We start from the raw sequence: 18,336 nt of genomic DNA, 5'->3' as shown, positions 1-18,336 counted from the left end.
AGAGACAGAGAGATAGAGAGAAAGAAAGAGAGAAAGAAAAAGAGAAAGAGAGGGAAAAAGAAAGGAGATTCGGTGAACAGAGCACATGGTCTGAGAAAAGAAAGGAGAGTATTATGGGGAGAAGGAAACTGTAGGGGAATGTCCAGTGGTGGCCACTGATAGAACACAGACTTGGTCTGTTAGGAGAGAGAAGGGCATTCTGTTCATTCCTGGCTTCCTCTTTCCCTAGTCAGAGATCCCTAGAAACATCTTCACAGATGGGGAGGAGCTGGAGCAGGAAAGAAATGGGTCATAAATAGGAGCATTACATAATGGCTTGTCTTTCTGCTACTTCTCTTCCAAGGAGCCTCTGCACACCTGGAGGGAGCTTGATCTCCTTGGGAGAATATGCCTTTCAAGCAGATTAAAAACTATTTTCATGAGTTGAGACTGTTTACATGCAAACCTGTCATTCAAATGATTTGTGCTTCACAGATGCCTGCAGAGGCTTATCGACAGTCCCCTCCATGCCCTTTAGGTTCCTATGCATGTTTCTGAGTAACAGAGAGGAAGAAGAGAACAGACGATATTTTCTCTCCTACATAAGAAACCAAAGCACAGAGAAGATTATGGGAGTGGACCTAGAACAAATGGCTAGTGTCTCTTCCAGTGGGCACAAGGAAGGGCGTCTCAGAAGTTGACCGTGCCAAGCCAAGCTCATCCCTGAGTCAGGTCAGGTTTGTTCTTTATTACAGACATGACAAAATCCTTATCTCATGCAGGAAACTTCTACCCACTCCTCAGCACCCTAAGCTAACTTCACTTAAGAAACAAGGAATGGCCGGGCGTGGTGGCGCACGCCTTTAATCCCAGCACTTGGGAGGCAGAGGCAGGCGGATCTCTGAGTTCGAGGCCAGCCTGGTCTACAAAGTGAGTTCCAGGACAGCCAGGGCTACACAGAGAAACCCTGTCTCGAAAAACCAAAAAAAAAAAAAAAAAAAAAGAAACAAGGAATGACACCAAGGACATACTGGTTTTAAGAAAGCTCAACAGACATAGGAGAGTCTTGAATTCAGTCACTGAAAATCTTTTATTTTTATTTATTTTTGAGATTATATATTTTTCTTGGATATTTTATTTACATTTCAAATGTTTTCTCCTTTCCATGCCTCCGCTTTAGAATAGTTTCGCTATCCTGGGTATTTTGTTATTCCAGATGAATGTGAGAACTGCTCTTTCTAACTCTATGAAGAATTGAGTTGGAATTTTTATGGAGATTGCATTGAATCTGTAGATTGCTTTCAACAAGGTGGCCATTTTGACTATATTAATTCTGACAATCCATGAACATGGAAGATCTTTCCATCTTCTGAGGTCTTCTTGGATTTCTTTCTTCAGAGACTTGAAGTTCTTAGATCTTTCACTTGTTTTGTTAGAGTTTGATATTATAATTTAATAACAATATTTCTCCCTTTCCACCCTCCAAGCCCATATATATCCCTCTGTCTTTCAAATCTATGGCCTTTCCCCCACTAATTGTTATTGTATGCATACATGTATGTAGATATACATCCCTAAATATAACCTGTTCAGTCCATGTAACATTACTTTTATGTATATTTTTGTCTCCTAGGACTGTCAGAAGCTATAGTCATAGTGTCTCACCAACATGACTGCCCAAGCATGAGCTGAACAAGGAGGACATCAATGAACAGTCCTTATGTAATGCTACTGGACATCAACCCTACCCAAAGAACTAAAGGCAATGGAGAAAACCTGGGAATAGTAAGGTGTTTTTTCCTTGAGCATTCTGATTAGCTGTCTAGCACCAAATGGTCAATCCTGAAGACATGCACTGCAAATCTTAAGTCCCTTATCATGATATATATAATTGAATATAAAAAAGTTCTCTACAATCAACATTGATCTTCATTCTACAGAGATGAAGAAATGGATGTCAACCTTTAGGGAAAAAAAAAGGCTAAACCAATGGCAGCGGAAGAAACAGGCAGTTGGAGCAGGGGAGGGAGTTGTGTTTGTCTTCAGTCATTAAACTGATCTTAGACAAATGTCATATTACAGCATGGCCATACCAAATGACATGCCTATTGTGTATTTTGATTCCCACCCCTTATTGTGTTGTATTGTGTTGAGGATTGAACCTAGAGCTTTATGCCTGCTAGTCTAGTGCTCTACCACTAAGTTACATCCCAGTCCTAAGACAATGAGTCTCGACTCCAGCCAGAGTTTTATCAATTCTATTTCATAATTAGAGTCAAAAGACAAGGGGTAGAATCAGGATATTAACAAATTCAGGTTGACTGAACAGTATTACCCAAAGAGTGTGAATTATCTAAATCTAGTTGAGTTAGATACTCATGAATATCTGGATATTTCATAGCCTGTGACTGTGTTATTCAGAGAAGATTTTAAGAGATATTTTCTGAGAATTGTCAAAGCCCATCCTGACTTAACATAAGATGTAAGAGACACATTTATAAAGCCAGGAAGACTCAAGGGGGTAGAAAATGTACTGCCTGGATTACAGAATCGGCATTCAGAATTATCACTCTGCCCAGCCAATGTCAGTAACATCATAGTTTAAAATCAATGACATAAAACGTAATGCTATAAAGTTTGAGGTTTAAAAGTCCATTCTATAAGGTGAATCTATCATCAGCCCAAATAAAGAAGTCACTGGGATTTAATCAGCTTTAAACACAGTGCAGTAACAAAGATCAGAATGGTGTTTGTCAGCCCTGTGTACAACAGGAAACTTAAAACAGGGTAGGGTTTATGAATAAAATACAGCATCCTCCTCAACACCCTGCCTTGAATTGGGAAGACCATGTTTAGTATCAGGCACTAAGAAAGTCATTAGCAGACCAAGACTATCCAAAGACAAGATGTTTGTGAGACATCTCAAAGGTGTGTGGTCAGGACACCTCCCTCTCATCATCCTCACCCAGCTCTGTCACAGAGATGTCCATCCTGGTTTGGATAGGACAACACTAGCTCCCAAGGCCATATTACCTGGCAGATCTGTTGCAAATCCTTTCTTACCTGAGTAGGAATCTCATTCTCCATGATCAAATTCTTGGTTCTTGCACCCTGGCATTCACAAATCAAAAACATATTTTTTTCCAGGACTGGCCTCATTATGCAACCCATTGGCCTGGAACTTTCTAGGTAGACTAGGCTGGGTTTGAACTCACGCAGATGCTCCTGCTTCTGCCTGCTGGCGGTGCTGAGATTAAAAATGTGTACCACCACACCTAGTTCACAAGTCAACTTTGATCTCTCTTTTGCATAAACCGCCCTTTCAACGAATTGAGGAGACAGGCAGTTAATTATCTCTGCCACCCCACTTCTTGCTAAATAAATAAATAATAAAACTAGAAACGTTTCAAATTTCACAAGGATGTTTTTAAAGATGAAGCCTCAAGATCGCTTTTGAACTCCCTGCCTTTCTGGGTTACAGACTGGCTGCCTCAGAGCCCAGGCTTGGCTCCTGGTCTTTTCTCCACACAGTTCAGAGGCAAACACCAGTTGAGATGCTCCTGTGGCTTGATCTGGGCATATAGCACCTGACCATACATCTGAGGCCTTTTAGAAAATGAAGCAGTCATTCCCAAGTGTGATTTTCCTCATAATTTAGAGCACTTCTGCTTCCCATAAAATTCTTAGACTATTCTTTTAGTTTGCACTAACTTCAAAACTAAATGTATTCTTGACACCACCTTAGGAGCACTAGCAACATGCCTGTCTTGCAATCTGAAACAAGCTGAAATCACCAGCTTGCTCTGCTACTCTTACAGTTCCAAACTACCAGTGTAACTGTCTCGCATTTTCCTAACAGTCTCTGAATACTCCGTTGATTTCTAGCCTCTATCCTAATGACCCTACCCTAATGAGCCCTTATAGGTTTTTATAAAGGCTTCCACTGGCAAATTCTACCTGTTTGGTGTTTGCTATTGTTTATCTGAGTGACTGGCATTTGTATGAGACTTCGAGGCATGTGAAAAACCACAAACAGTGATGACTTTCCTGTATCAATTTATAAAGAAACACCGAGCTATAGACCATCCAAAAAAATAATTCTCATGTTTGGCCTTCGAGGATGGCAGGATTGGAGCCCACCCCTACTCTCTGTGGCACAGGTCTGCAAGAGACCAGGAGATACTGCTGTGGGCCCTGATTATATTCCCACCTCCTTTTAAAAACCTAGCGTGTTCCTAGTAAATAGAATGTTGCTTGTATAAGTAATTAATCAAGAATTACATGGACCATTTATTGGGAGGCCAATAATGAGCTGTCTCCTGGGGCACTCGGCAAGCTCTTCCTCTCAATAAATAATTATTTAAGTTAAAATTATTTACAAAATTAAGTCATTTCTTTTGTGATATCTCAGAGACTTCAAGTAATTGGTTGTGTTCACTTCAGTTTGGTGTTTTGTAAATGGAATAAAATAGGGCTACATAATGAATTAACTGTGCAATTAACTACAAATTTAGCAATTCAAAAACACATTTTTAATGACTAAGAACAGGTACAAAGAAACCGGAATGTGTTTTCTCTTTTCTTTAAAAAAAAAAAATAAAAAAAAAATAAAGCAAATAAAAAAATCCACCTAAGTATTACTTTCTATCTTGTATAGTGGAGCAAGTCTGGGCAAGTCTTGACACAGCAGAGCTTATTGTTTCCCTCTTACAGAGAGGCTCAGCAGTAACCAAAAGCACAAGTCAGGCAGAGCTCTGGCCACCATGCCTTAGGCACCCAGTGACAATTACCTTAGCCTGAGCACAGACATCTCCTTACCTTCTCTTTACTTCCTGCCTGTATATCCTGGGGTACCATTCCTGGGTAGAGCAAGCAGGAGGATAATGACTCAACCCAAACACTCCTTCCTTTACAACTTCATTACTTCTCATGAAGTAATGAAAAACAAGGTGAGGGTGAACGAGAACCTTAATTAACTTTTTTCTTTCCTCACTGCTGTTGTTGTGTTCTTAATTTTTAAGAGTTCAATATGCAAATTGGAATTTTTTTAAAGCAAGAAAGATGCTAAATTAATTTCACTGAACATCTTGCAGGGGTATATTGTGTCAGTTCATGTTTCCCCACATACTTTGGGTTCATCGTGCATGTAACCAAATGGGAACATCAATCATGTGTTAAACACCGGCCCACAGGCATGTCACTCACATGATCCTCATAACATGTCTATGCTGTTAGTGTGGCAAGTGTTAGATCACAGAGAAAATAGAGGCCTTTTTCCTATTTCATGCTCCTTTGTGGCCACACAGCTGTAGTGGAAGACCGCCTTTGTCTACAAATACACACACACACACACACACACACACACACACCACATAAAATTTATTTCAGATTTGGAGCCAGGGAGGTATGTCAGAGGATAAAAGCACTCATCCCACAAACCTGACAGCTGACCTCAATCCCCAGGCTTCTGTGGAAGCTAAATGTGATGGCATGTATCTGGAGTCCCAGTACTCCTTCAACAGGATAGCAGGTGGAGACGGGAATCTGCTCTAAGTTCTTAAGTCAACTAGCCTGGAGTGCAGAGGCAGAAAGAAGAGACACTGCCTCAATGTGATAGGGCATAAGAACTGGATCCTGAAAGTTGTTTCACACACACACACACACACACACACACACTAACACACACTAAAGTAAAACCATGCATACAAAAGCAGATATTTAAAATGTATTCAAAATCTGTCTAAGGCACACTCTTTACTTTTGCTTCAAGCATAGATTATAAAAGTCCTTATGAGCCTTGGAACATCCCCCATTTACTAATTAGTTAAATTCCTGAAGATAGTTGCTTCATACAATTTCTAGAGAAATACTTTTTTCTGTAGAAAGAAATAATTTTGCCAACAAAGGTTGAAATTGAAAGACTTGGCTCTTCAAAGCAGACACATTGCTCAGCTCATTCTCTTAGTATGTAGTAATCAAAGTCTTGCTCGCTCCTTGACCTCTTTTTCTGCTACTCGCCGTTGTGCCATGCCTATGACGTCAGTCTTTTTCTTGCTCATGCCAATTCCTATGACCTCTGTTCAGTCCTCTTGGCATCCTTGCAACCATGGAGACACATGTTGGCTAAGGCTGCGAGATGGGACTTCAAAGTCATAGCAAGGATTTTGTGGACCACTGCAAGGACAATGAGAATCTCTGGGTTTTCATGGGGAAAATTGACAATGAAGCACACTTCTCAGATACTTTATGTTAAAAATGGATAGCTCAAGGCTGGGGAGGTGCTCCAGTGGAATATAGACATTGCCGAGAAAACATGAATATTTGCACCTGGATCCATGTACTGCAGAACCCATGTAGAGGATAAACACAGTAGCATGCATCTGTAATCCCAGTAGTGAGCTGGGGCAGAGATGAGAGAAGTTCTAAAAGGTGGAGATCCAGCAACTAACAAGAGACTTTGCCTCAAACATCAAAGAAGGCAGAGACTACCAACATCTGAGGTTGTCTTCTGCCCTCTACGCATGCCCACACTCCCATACATTGAATATGCACACCAGCATGTGTACACACATGCATAAGGGATTTTAAATGAATAAATTACATAACATTACCATGAATTGACTGGAGAATTGTAAGAATTTGATGCAGATGACCATGTAGGAGACTTCTGTAACTGTGTAAAGGAGGATTGCCAGGCCTACCGTGAAGGTAGATGAGAGAGAAAGAAATGGCTGTTATATGTACATAAAGCACATGCATAGGGTTTGCTGAGTGAGTGGAGCACGTGGAAGAGCAAGGGTGGGGATGAACTGGGCTCCTGAGTTCTACATCTTCATTTCTGTTTGCTGCACTGATTTTCTTAAAGCTTGATTCCTTTCTTTTTTGCTTCCTCCAAAATCCTTCGTTGTCACCCACTTCCTGCCTAATAAAACACAGTCACTCTACCTGGGAGTCAAGCTTCATATGGCCATAGACATGCCCTGGCTAATGCCATCAATTCTGCTCTCCATTGAAGGTGGCACATGTGACCTTGATTAAGTCACTTAACTTCCTCTTCCATACTTCATCTCATATACCCTGCAGAGGATTCTGAAAAGACTCAAATATTCAGAATGAGAGAGAGGTGTGGCTCTGCCCTTAGAGATGGATTCCTACTCTTGGGCACTACATTCCCTCACTCTGTGAGCTCTGCTGCTTTGATGCCAATAGACAAGTGAACCACTGACTTGAAGAGATGCCAAATGGAACAAACTGCAGATCTTAATAAAAGTGTCAGCTGACAGCCATCTAGTTCAGAAAATTGAAGCTTTGGTTCATTTTGAAAGAATATTATGGAAGAAAATTCTACTTGTATCTTTAATTGTTTGAGTTATTGTGGTCAATCATACACACACACACACACACACACACACACACACACACACACACACACACTAGTGTGGCACTATAAGGCAACCTAAAGGAGAAGTGCAACTTACAGTCCTCCTAGAACTAAGATGCTGAAGCAAATGTCCCAGTGCACACAATGAGAGCTCCAGTGGTAGCACACATGGCTAACAAGGAGTATGAATGTCAGAACACTTGCCTGGCAGGAATGCTGCCATCCACTACATCTTCAGAACAATTCTAGACAGTGGTCAAAGGAACAAAACCAATGTGCTCCTGGGACGAAAGTCAGGAGACAGGTGAAAACATATCCAATACATTGATCATGCACTTTATCAGAACGAGCAAGTGCCACATAGAAAATACAGAGCCAAAGCTGTGTGCCAAGGTAGGCTAGAGATTGCAATTTGATATAAAGTCAATTTTATAAACACTGAGATAAAGACTATAGCTTTATAGTTGTCTCCTCTTATTTGTAGGAGACATGTTTCAAGACCTTCAGTAGATGCCTGAAACCACAGAGACTAGCAAACCCTTGTTTTTCTCTTATGCAGACCCAGCTAAAAGGACATTTAATTTGTAAAATAAGCACAGATAGGTGTTAATAACAATAACTAATACAAAAATGATCAATTACAAAAGCATACTGTCATAAAACTACCAGCACCACTACTTTTATGTCTGGGTGCCATTGGTAAGTAAAGCAAGGGTTTTCTGAGCATTGTGATGCTACCATAGATGATCTGGTTATTGAGGTAGCTTGATGGGTAAGTAGCACATCCATTGTAGACATACTAGACAAAGCTATGATTCACATAACAGGAAAGAATGGAATGGTGCAAGATTGGATTATGCTACTTAGGATGGCATTATTCGCGTTAGTCATTCTGAACCGCAACTGACCGTGAGTAACTGGAATCCTGGAAATAAAACTGTGGATCAGGAAGGGGCTATAACACTACAAAGGTATTATTTCATCAAAAACTTGACCTGGGTGAGGAATGACGCTTTTGCTAGCATTGGAGAGTGTTTCAACACTAGGCACAGCCAGGCATAAATCCTAGCTAAACCTGACCAAGAAGCAAGAAGGAAGCGCATATGTCTACAGTAGGCAGGGAAGACAGTGGGAGCCATGAATGAAGAGTGGTAATGGCAGGGTCGGAGGGCTTAGAATACAGGAGCGATCCCACTTCCGGGGTAAAAGTCAACCTCTGGCTGATGTGAAGACAATAACTCCTGAAGAGGTCAGAGGAGATGCAAAGGTGGGACAAAGGCTGCTGTAGAGACCCTGGCAGGTGACAGTGGATGGGGGCCAAAGGAGCAGCCGGGGCCAGAGGGCCAGTGAGAAGACTTGAGTTCTGGATGGCCTTTGCAGATATAAAAAGGAAGATTTGTAGGTAAATTTGACGAGGAATCCATGGACGAATGAGACCATCAGAGTCACCACATAAAAAGGGATCTTTATACATTCTGTTGGAAAAAACTGAGCAGACCTGTTTGGGAGATAGACAGAATATAAAGAGGTCAGTTCTGAGCTTTTTGAATTTATGATGACTATTCACCATGCAGGAGAAAATGCTGAGTGACAGATAATGTGTGTGAATCTGGAGTTCAAGAGAACGTGGAGCTGGAGCTGTAAATGTCAGAAACATAGACTTGCCTCTGTGATAACAGCAAAGTAGCAACTCTCCTGCTTCTTGCCATCAACGCCCTCACCCACTTTTGGCAGGTTTTATGTGCCAAACCCTGCTCACAGCCACCCTGCAAAGCAGCCACCAGTGGCGGTCCCAGATGAACACTCTTAGGTGAAACAAACAGCCAAGCTTACACAGCTGGAGAGAACCTGCTGCCGCAGCAGTGGGGAGCCACTAAAATTTGAAAACACTGCTGTCAAATGTTTGTTGTAGATAAACTTCACCGAAGCCAGCACAGCAGCCAGCACAGGAGGACAGTGTGGGGCCGGTGAGATGACCATTGTGGTCAGTTAAGAGTCTCAGCAAGAGGCACAGACTCGTGTGGAGTGAGCAGAGGAAACTCAATACCCAAGAGTTACCAGGTAGTACAAGGCTTGGGGACCATGCAGTTGGGGGACTTGGAATGCCTTTCTGGAAGGGAGCTGACTTAAGGAGCCAGTCGGTGGGTGATACAAAGTGGGAAAGTGGAGAAGCAATGAGAGAGAGTATCAAGCAGGAAGCTGGGATGGATAGAGGAAGACCTGTTTTGTGATGTCTGGGAACCTAACTTTGCTTGCAGGCGAACATGCCCTTAAGACCCTAACCAGTTAAGCCCTGCATATGTGAGAATCAAGGCCTCTTGTCCCTGTAGCTCTGTGAGGACAGGGCCTTGGTCTGCAGTGTGCAAGGCCCTGGCAGCCATTTCTGCACAGCAGCTACGTAACACAATAAGCCACACTCCCCTCTTATCCCTTTTGCGCCATTTACTGTGTATAGTATACCTTCCTTCCTTCCTTCCTTCCTTCCTTCCTTCCTTCCTTCCTTCCTTCCTTCCTTCCTTCCTTCCTTCCTTCCTCCCTCCCTCCCTCCTTCTCTCTCTCTCTCTTTCTTTCTTTCTTTCTTTCTTTCTTTCTTTCTTTCTTCCTTCCTTCCTTCCTTCCTTCCTTCCTTCCTTCCTTCCTTCCTTCCTTCCTTCCTTTCTTTCTTTCTTTCTTTCTTTCTTTCTTTCTTTCTTTCTTTCTTTCTTTCTTTCTTTCTTTCTTTCTTTCTTTCTTTCTTTTTCTGATGCAAGCACATTGTACACTTGGGATGAATGCACTGAATAAATCCACTCAGGATTTCTATGGAATCCCCCCCACCCCCAACTTATAACAAGTAACAGCCCGCTTACTTCTCCACCACTTACTTCTTCCCACCACCACCCATTGTCTGTGCTGACTGGAATAATGGGTAATTGTGTTTGAACACGCATTACACTAAACTGCTTCCTTTTGCCCAGCTTCAGTCATTATCAAACCCAGATCCTAATCTAACTTCCTCATCATTAGGCAGGCAAACCAGCTGCAGCCCTGAAAACAGGCAGGCTAAGGAAAAAGGCTGAGGGGAAGAACAGAATGCAGGCATTTCTGTCAGAAACAAAAGAATTCCTCTCTGATCAAGTGACCCAGCGTGAGCTAAGAAAGAGCGCCCGCCCGCCCGCTCCAAAGCTGACAAAAATAAAATTGCCGGTTAGGCCCTCTTCTCATCAGTTTTTCTTTCACACTTCCCATTAGCTCAGTGAAAGGAAGATGAATTAAGAGTTAAATGCACCAAAATAACTTAAGCAGTCATTACAACTCAAATGTGCCGTTTCCCACAAACGGTCTTCCTGCTTCCCCTATGCCTTTCCCTCACTTAATTCCCGCTCCCTTCTTCATCCCTGCCCCTGTTCTCTCTGTTGCTTTCTAGTCTTTTTCCTTATCCAGGGCACTGTCTCTGTCCTACACTTTCTTCTCCAAAGATGCCTTCTGCCTCCAGAGCTGACCAGCCTTCAAAGCCTCTCCCCTCTCCCGGCAACCTCAGCTCTGTCCGCGGCCCTCTTCTTCTGCAACCTTCTATTTCCCAGCATGCCCACAGTTTCCGGAGTGTCTGGCCCCAGAAGCTAAATTTCTAGTGAAGGAAAAACCCATGTGGCCTGATGAAGGCAGAGGATAGAAACGAGGCAATTGCTTTAACACACAATTAAAATAAGCTAAATGAAGCAGCAAAACAAGACAGATTCATGGGTTGGAGCTCGAAGGGTGAACCCTCTGCAGAAGACCGACCTCCTTCCCCCCACTTCAGCTGGCACTGTGCCCCAGAAGCATATTGATTAACCGATCAATTCTCAGATTCCAGAGAGATGGGCTAATGATAAATGGTCACCCTCCCACCTCCATAGCCACCCCCCAGTGACTGCCAGACCCAGTGAATGCTTACCGAATCATCCCCCATTTTGAAATACCTTCCTCAAATTGTATTTTTTGCTCCCCTCCCCACGTTTGTTTCCAGCTACAGGGAACTCCTAAGTAGAAAATCAATAGGCGCTTTAATTACTGGCCCCCAATTCATCAGGGCCTCAACTGTAATTACTCTGCCTGAGCCAAGAGCCTCAGGACCCAATAAACCGAGACAGCTAGGCACCGGGCAATGTGCAGGATGTTGTGACTCTGGCTTGAGGGGGAGCCTTCTGAGACCACCAGCCCATCTTCCTGTTACCCGCTTCCTGATCTCCTTTCCGTGGTCAGAAGATAAAGGAAATAGTCCCCCCCCCCAAAAAAAAAAAATTAAGGCAAACTGGGCGGGTCCTTGGATGGGCAGAAAGCCATTCCTCAGCTCCATCTCCTTAGCTCTTGATTCGGGAGCCTTGCATCACAAAGCCTAGTCTGAAGACTGAGCATCTTCAGCATCCTAATGGATGCAGACTTAACATAGACACTAAATTGGATTCTGCATTTAACACGGCCCCTATGCTAAGCATAAGAAGCACCGCTTTAAAATGCTTGCTGTCCTTCGCTTCACTAGGACTCATAGGAAGTAGAACCCATGTTCCAGTCCAATTCCATGGCCAGTCAATATCCATGCCACCCAGGAGGTTTCTTGGAGATCTTTTCATCCTGGGTATGAGGGAGACTCATTGATACTAAGACGTACTTTCTCTGTGGCATCACTATTTCTTCTCTCTCCACTTCTGCAGTTTCTCTTTTAGTAAACTAAGGGACTGATGAATAGTCATCAATGCTGGAACCTTGGCTCTTCTATCCTCTAAGATAAAACCTAACGTCTGCCTAGACATAGGTTCTCGTTCCCAACCCCCACTACTGCTAAAGTCTTCATTTCTGCCCTCTTCAACTCTTAGAATCCTCAAAGGATGGGTCTCTTGGAGATCTTCAGGGTTCTGCTCAAGCTAAATTGGTCCAATGATGTGATGTCAGGCCATTAGAATCATGCTCTGGTGAGGTTCCCTTAAAATCATGCTGGTGGAATTTTTCTCCAGCAGGCTAGGATTCATCTTGAGGCTGGTTCAAAATAAAGGCCTTCACTGGGACGGGTGGGTCCATAACCTATGTTTGTTAGAGATTCATTGCTCCTTCAAGGGAGTGGCAAAGCTGACTCGATTTTTCTGCCAGAGACTTGAGCTGGCTGTTGCTGGTTAGGGAGAACTAGGCTGTATCTGCCCCACTTTCAGCACACATCTGAGCCAGAGCTCCTTGTCTGAGCACGGAGCTATTGACTTGGCTGATCAATGTTCGAGTTGCTGGCAGCCAGACCCATGAAAAATGACTCTGTTGCCCATAACCCGCCCCTCCAGACGTTGGCCTTGGCTCATGCAAATGAAAAGAGTCTCCATTATGGAGACTAAGCTTCTCATTGTCCTTCTGCCTCTTAAACAGAGGTACTACTGTCCAAATCCTTCACTCTGTCTTCCTCCTCTGTCTCCGAGTGTGAATTTGTCACCTCAGCTGCCACACCTACAGAGAGGATTGCTCAGAATTCTCCCCTACCCATATTCCACACCTGAGTTTTTAATGTGAATAACTTGCTAGGAATTTATGTAGGATGGTGCCACGACTGTAACCCATTCTCGTGAATAGTGCCCTTAGTCCTCACAGTTTGAATATTTCATATATAGGGCTATAGACACTGCCTTTCAATGATCATCAAGCCACTCCATCCTTTCTTTGGTTCTTATCATTGCCTTGATCCAGATCCTGCTTGTGACAGCTACTGTAAGACACCATCCCTTTATTGTCCTGTCCCAGTCTTTCCCTTCTGCCAATAGGTCTCAACTCAAGCTATACAACAGAATCACGTAGGGAGTTTTTCATAAAGTGTCAATGACAAGACCAATGTTTAGAACCAGCTAAACCAGAATAGCTGGATGTAGAGCCCACACACTTTCATCACTTTACAGATGGCTCAGGTGTTGCTACATTGTCAGCCTGAGGACCACTATTCAAGCCAAGGTTTGACTGCTTCTTGTGTACAACCAGTTCTGTCCTTCCCCGCCTTTCTCTGCCTAGGGCAACAGCCTCTTCTCTCCACCAGTGAAAATCCTCTCTACTCTCCCACACTGAGTCCAAACATCACTGCCTGTGGAAGTTTCAGGATCCCCAAAATCCTGATAGCCCTTGCTCATACATATCTCATGATACATGTTCTGTTCGTCATTGTTGCACTGTCTGTGGTCTTGTCACATCCACTCTGACTAAACATCACCTCCTTGAAATATTAAGCTATTCTCAAAGCACTGACCTTGGAGTTGGAAGACCTATGTTTTCATCCTGTTGTCTCACAAATAAAACCTTGGCTATGAGATATTGAGTGGATTATTTTTTTAAAAAAAAATCTCAATTTCCTGTTCTGTAGAATGGGAATCATGATTACTATCTCTTTCATAAAAATACTAATAATTATTATTATAGTCTGATGTGTTGCTTAACGGTGGCTTAGACAAATTAAGTACTTACTGACTGAGTGCTGGAGAAAGAAAGAAATATGTTTGGGGTTTTTAATCACAAAATATTTTCTCCACTGGAAAATGATCACGTAATAGAAAAGTGAATATGCTAAAGAATGACATTGAGGGTCATAGACCTTGTACCTCCTACAGTAGTCAGGTACACTGCTATCTGCTTTCCTAAATAGCTCTGCCACTAGTTGTGAAACATTGAGATTTAAATCATGGTCTTTGTGTTACATATCAAAACCAAAGACATAGATGTCACTATTTTTCTATATATGCAGGCTGGACTAATGGGTTACCACTTATTACCAACACACAACCACATACACATGTACACACAGAAAAAGGCATGTGTGTGCAACTAATGGGCACCCACACCATCAGGAAAGGCAGGTTTTGCAGAAAACAACTCATAACCAGCACATTACATAAAGGCTCAAGACAAGAGAGATCATGGCCGACATCTGTCTGTAACCCACAGCAAAGTGTTGCACCCTGTATGTGCCGTGCATTCCCACCCTCAGCTGGTTGCGGCTTGTCCCTTCTGCTACAATAGCAAGTAAGTCAATAAAATATACTTTGCAAGAGAGGGGTGTAAGCCTGCATCAGGGAAGCCAGAGCTCTAGAAACCTAGCATTATGGGTCAAACAAAATGTCATGGGTAGCAGAGGATACCCACCAAGCAGCTCCCAGAGTGCTAGTCAGCCTCCACGGCCACCCTGGCCTAGTTTGGTTCCACACTGCCTGCTTCTGCCTTTGCTCTCGTTTAAATACTTGTTTATGTTTATGGATGAATAATATCTCAAAACAAGTAAGTGAAGGGTCCCTTAAACTGACTCCCAGAAGTCACACCATGAGGAGTGCTAGGAGCCCATTTCTATAAAACCAGAGGAGGGAGACAAGGACTAGGGTGAAGCAAAGGATCCAGAAGTCTGGTCTAGGGCGTGAGGTAGCCAGCACCATAGTCAAGCAAAAGCAAGAGGTGAGCAGACAGAAGCTACAACGTGTCTCTTGGCCAGAGCTTCAAAACAAGACAGGCTAAAGGCTGGGTTCATTGAGAAACGTGACAAAAATCACAGAGACTCTCATGCTCTCCTCTCAAATCTATTAAAACTCACATTATTCCTAAATAAACTGATGAGTTGAGAGTTTGTTAGTACGAGGGTCAAACCCAGGATACTGTGAAAGTAGGAAGGGTCTCAGAGAGCTGCCTCTTGGCCATTGCATCTAAACAAGTGAGGAGCTATAACATAATTTTTATGAGTGCATATATGATCATGACCAAGGTGGAGACCTCTAGAGCTAAGGTCTATTGGCTCTGTTGGTGCCTCTTCAAGATGGATGGTGACACCTGTAACATGGTCTGTAATATCCGACTGCACCTCCATCTTACAGGCTGGACAAGGGAAATGCTCCTCTGAACTCTCTAGGCAAAGATATACACTCCTTTCTCCTTTCTTTGTCTATGGCATGCCCAGTTATTAGCGGTCATGAAGTCCCTTATGCAGCTTTATTTCCCTAGTTGTTTCTGCACACACTGCCCCTATTCTCCTCTCCCTGCCATGCCCTTCCTTTCCTCTGCCCTCCATCACAGAGGCTTGGCTGAGGGAAAAACCCTAATTCAAAGGAGAGGTTATAGAGAAGATTCAGTCCTCCTGTCTAGTCCACCCAGCCCCAGAAAGGCTGGCTGTGCCCACCTGGTCTCCCCTTCTGACTGTATATGAGAATGACAACTATGAAGCCTAAGAAGCCCAGGCTATTACTTAGCACAGGACCCTCAGCAACCATTCCTTAAAGCACATCCTTTGGAAGGTAAGCAGGATAGGGAGGCCACAGCCTTGGGTAGCACTCTGTAGTGACTAGTGTCTCAATCACAACGTGGGAGTTATTCACATTCTTGTATACAGTAGGAGCATAAAGAGTAAAGATCAGACCCCACTCACCCTCCACAGTACTGACAGTGTGTAAAGGCCGCACAGCCTAGCTATTGGTTTCAGGGACTTCCCTGGGCCTTGGGAATCCCTCTTCAAGACCTAGCCTGTCAAATCCAGCCTTTCCCTCAGAAAACTGAGACTTGCTGAGACTATTTCACACTAAACAGGTCCTAGCCATCATTCCACCCAACCTTCCCATTCCATGGACTGAGAATGGATAAGGGCAGGCCTAGATTAGAATCCATGCTGGTTCGCTGTTTTCTTCATGGCCTGTATCATGCTGAGCTCTGTGCTTCCCCAGTCTGTGGCTGGCTCCAGAGCATCCTTCAGTGCTCAAAGGACACCTCCTAAGCAAGGAGCATCAATCAGCTCAAGCCTATGGTCCCAGCACTCATGAGGCTGGCAGGAGGGATGCTGGGAATTCAAGGCCAGGCTGGGCTAACTACCTCTTCTTCCTAACACACACCACATTCTCTCAAACTCAGAGTTTCCACGTTTCTTTTAGAATCTGAAATAACTTGTTTTGCCTCTCCCTTCTCCCTCTCTTGGGGGCCAAGACTGGGACACAGTAAAGGTTCAAGAAGCAGTTCCAGGTCCCTCAAAAGTATATCACTGTCTGCCCCAAAGATTTTAAACTGGACAGGTCTGCCTGCACTCCACCTGACTAGCTCCCAGCTGACTAATTTGAAGCTGTAGTTCTGTTTTAGAAAGCTCCTTGGCTGGCTGGCTGGCTGTATCCATTCAATGGCCCAGGAGCTGAGCATCTCCTGGCCTCCAGTTTTGACTGCCCTCAGTACTTTGTCCTCACAAGGGGTTCCCTTTCATTTTAGAATAACCCAGGTCTGTCAGTGATGTTGAGAGAGAAAATAAAACATTCCCATTTGCTTGCCCCCATATTTCCCTCACACAGCCAAACTCAAGGGGGGCAAGGTTCATCACACTACAAGGTGACCTCCTCCTGCCCTTCCTCCCTAGGCCATGGCTCCCTCCATCAGTGCTGTGTGCCCACACGCCCCCACCACACTGCCAGCCCAGCAGATGTGCTTTGCCTCTCTTGCAATCGCAGGGCAGCCATGAGCCTGGCACGAGGATTTATTTTTAAACTCAATCATGAGCTGCCCAGCTGTAACCAGCTTTCTGACTTAGGGATATTCCTCACTTTACACACAAACTGCTCTCTCCACCAGGCATTCTCAGTTTACCTATTCATGTAGCCAGCTGGCCTTTCTGCCTCTGCCTGTCTGGTTTAGTCCCCGGTGAGGGCACTCTCTCTGCCACCTCTGCCACCTCGGGTCCCTTCCTGGCCCCAAGAGCTTCAATTCCTGGTCATTCCCCTCCCCTCCTCCTTCCCCTTGCCTGGTTTGAATTGTGAATAATTCATGTGTTTCCATGATCCTGCCATTGTTTTTTCTCCCTCATGAATCAAATTCCCGAGACACAGTTTATTTTCTCACCATCTCCTTGTCTGAGTTGCTGACAGGGACAGGGTTTATTCCTGTAGGTCACGAATGGGGGCCAATACTTATGCCTGCTTATGAGACAGTTATCATCCCCCTACCCTGCTCTTTTATGGGCTCAAATTTTCTAGTCTGCCTCAGTAGATGTATGTTTGTATAATATTACACGGTTGGCTGGCCAGATAGATAAATAAATGAGTGGTTAGATACACAAATAGATAGATGCACAAATAGGTAGACAGATGTAAGCACTTCCCCACATGGCTCTCTCAGTCACTTTTCTTATTTTAAGTTGTTGGGGAGAAAATGGCATGTGATTTTAAACATGTTTCTCCTATGCAACGGATACCCCAATACTCTGCAGTTTCCTTCTGAAAGGGGCTCACAGCAGGACTCTCATAACAACACAGCCTTTATCCAGAGTCAATGTGGATGTCACCTCTAGTCATTTAGTTTCCAAATAGCTATTGTAGATTTAGTATGCTCTAGGGTAAGGCAGGACCCTGGGGATACAAAGGAGAGCCAAAGAGACATGAGCCCTGTTCTATTGATGGAATCGTGTGCATCAAATGAGGGTTCTTATGTATTTATGATTGGCATATGTGTTTCTAAACTGTTAAAACACATAAATTTGACATGCATATGAAATTTGATGTTTTTTAGTATTCTAATACAAAGTGACAAACTTGGCATTAGATATATAAATTATACATGTGTCTAAGCTGACAAATACTAAATCCTTGAAAGTGAAGAAATTCATACTGGCAAATTCAAGAAGGCTGTTGGTGGTGGGAGTGGAGGGGCTTATGGGCAGGAGAGGTACCTAGGAATGCCATGGAGTCTTGCTAGTATCATACTGCTTGACCTGAAGTATAGTTATAGAGAGCCTAATGAATTACTATTTATTTAATGTTTATGTTATATTTATGCAACACATGTTACCATGTAAAATTTTGAGATTAGAAAGAAAACCTTAGAAGGTTCTATGAACATGTGTAGCACATGGGTTGGTCTGGAGAGCCAGGGACAGCTTCCTGTATAAAGAGGTATGTGAACTGAGGCCTGCACATACTGAAGAATTAGGCAAAGAAAGGAAGAGATGGAGAGAGGACATGGAGGAAGGGGAAGACCACAAGGAAAGA

The 18,336-nt window shown here is 43.5% G+C and overlaps 1 protein-coding gene and 1 long non-coding RNA gene across 4 annotated transcripts in view; both read right to left on the bottom strand.

Moving 5' to 3' along the window:
• Positions 1-18,336, bottom strand: part of Tnr (tenascin R) — a 409,504-nt gene that overhangs the window by 370,671 nt on the left and 20,497 nt on the right. The window lies entirely within an intron of this gene.
• LOC147006178 (uncharacterized) lies at positions 5,770-10,907 on the bottom strand. Its single transcript, XR_015046545.1, has 3 exons — positions 10,876-10,907; positions 6,591-6,676; positions 5,770-6,153 (listed from the first exon to the last, which is right to left on the bottom strand). It is a non-coding gene; the product is annotated as an uncharacterized LOC147006178 (long non-coding RNA).

The sequence above is a fragment of the Mus caroli genome, unplaced genomic scaffold (assembly GCF_978045245.1).
Source record: "Mus caroli unplaced genomic scaffold, Mus_caroli_1 scaffold_1, whole genome shotgun sequence".
In the NCBI taxonomy this organism is placed as follows: domain Eukaryota; kingdom Metazoa; phylum Chordata; class Mammalia; order Rodentia; family Muridae; genus Mus; species Mus caroli.
This window is presented reverse-complemented; position numbering and strand designations above follow the sequence as displayed.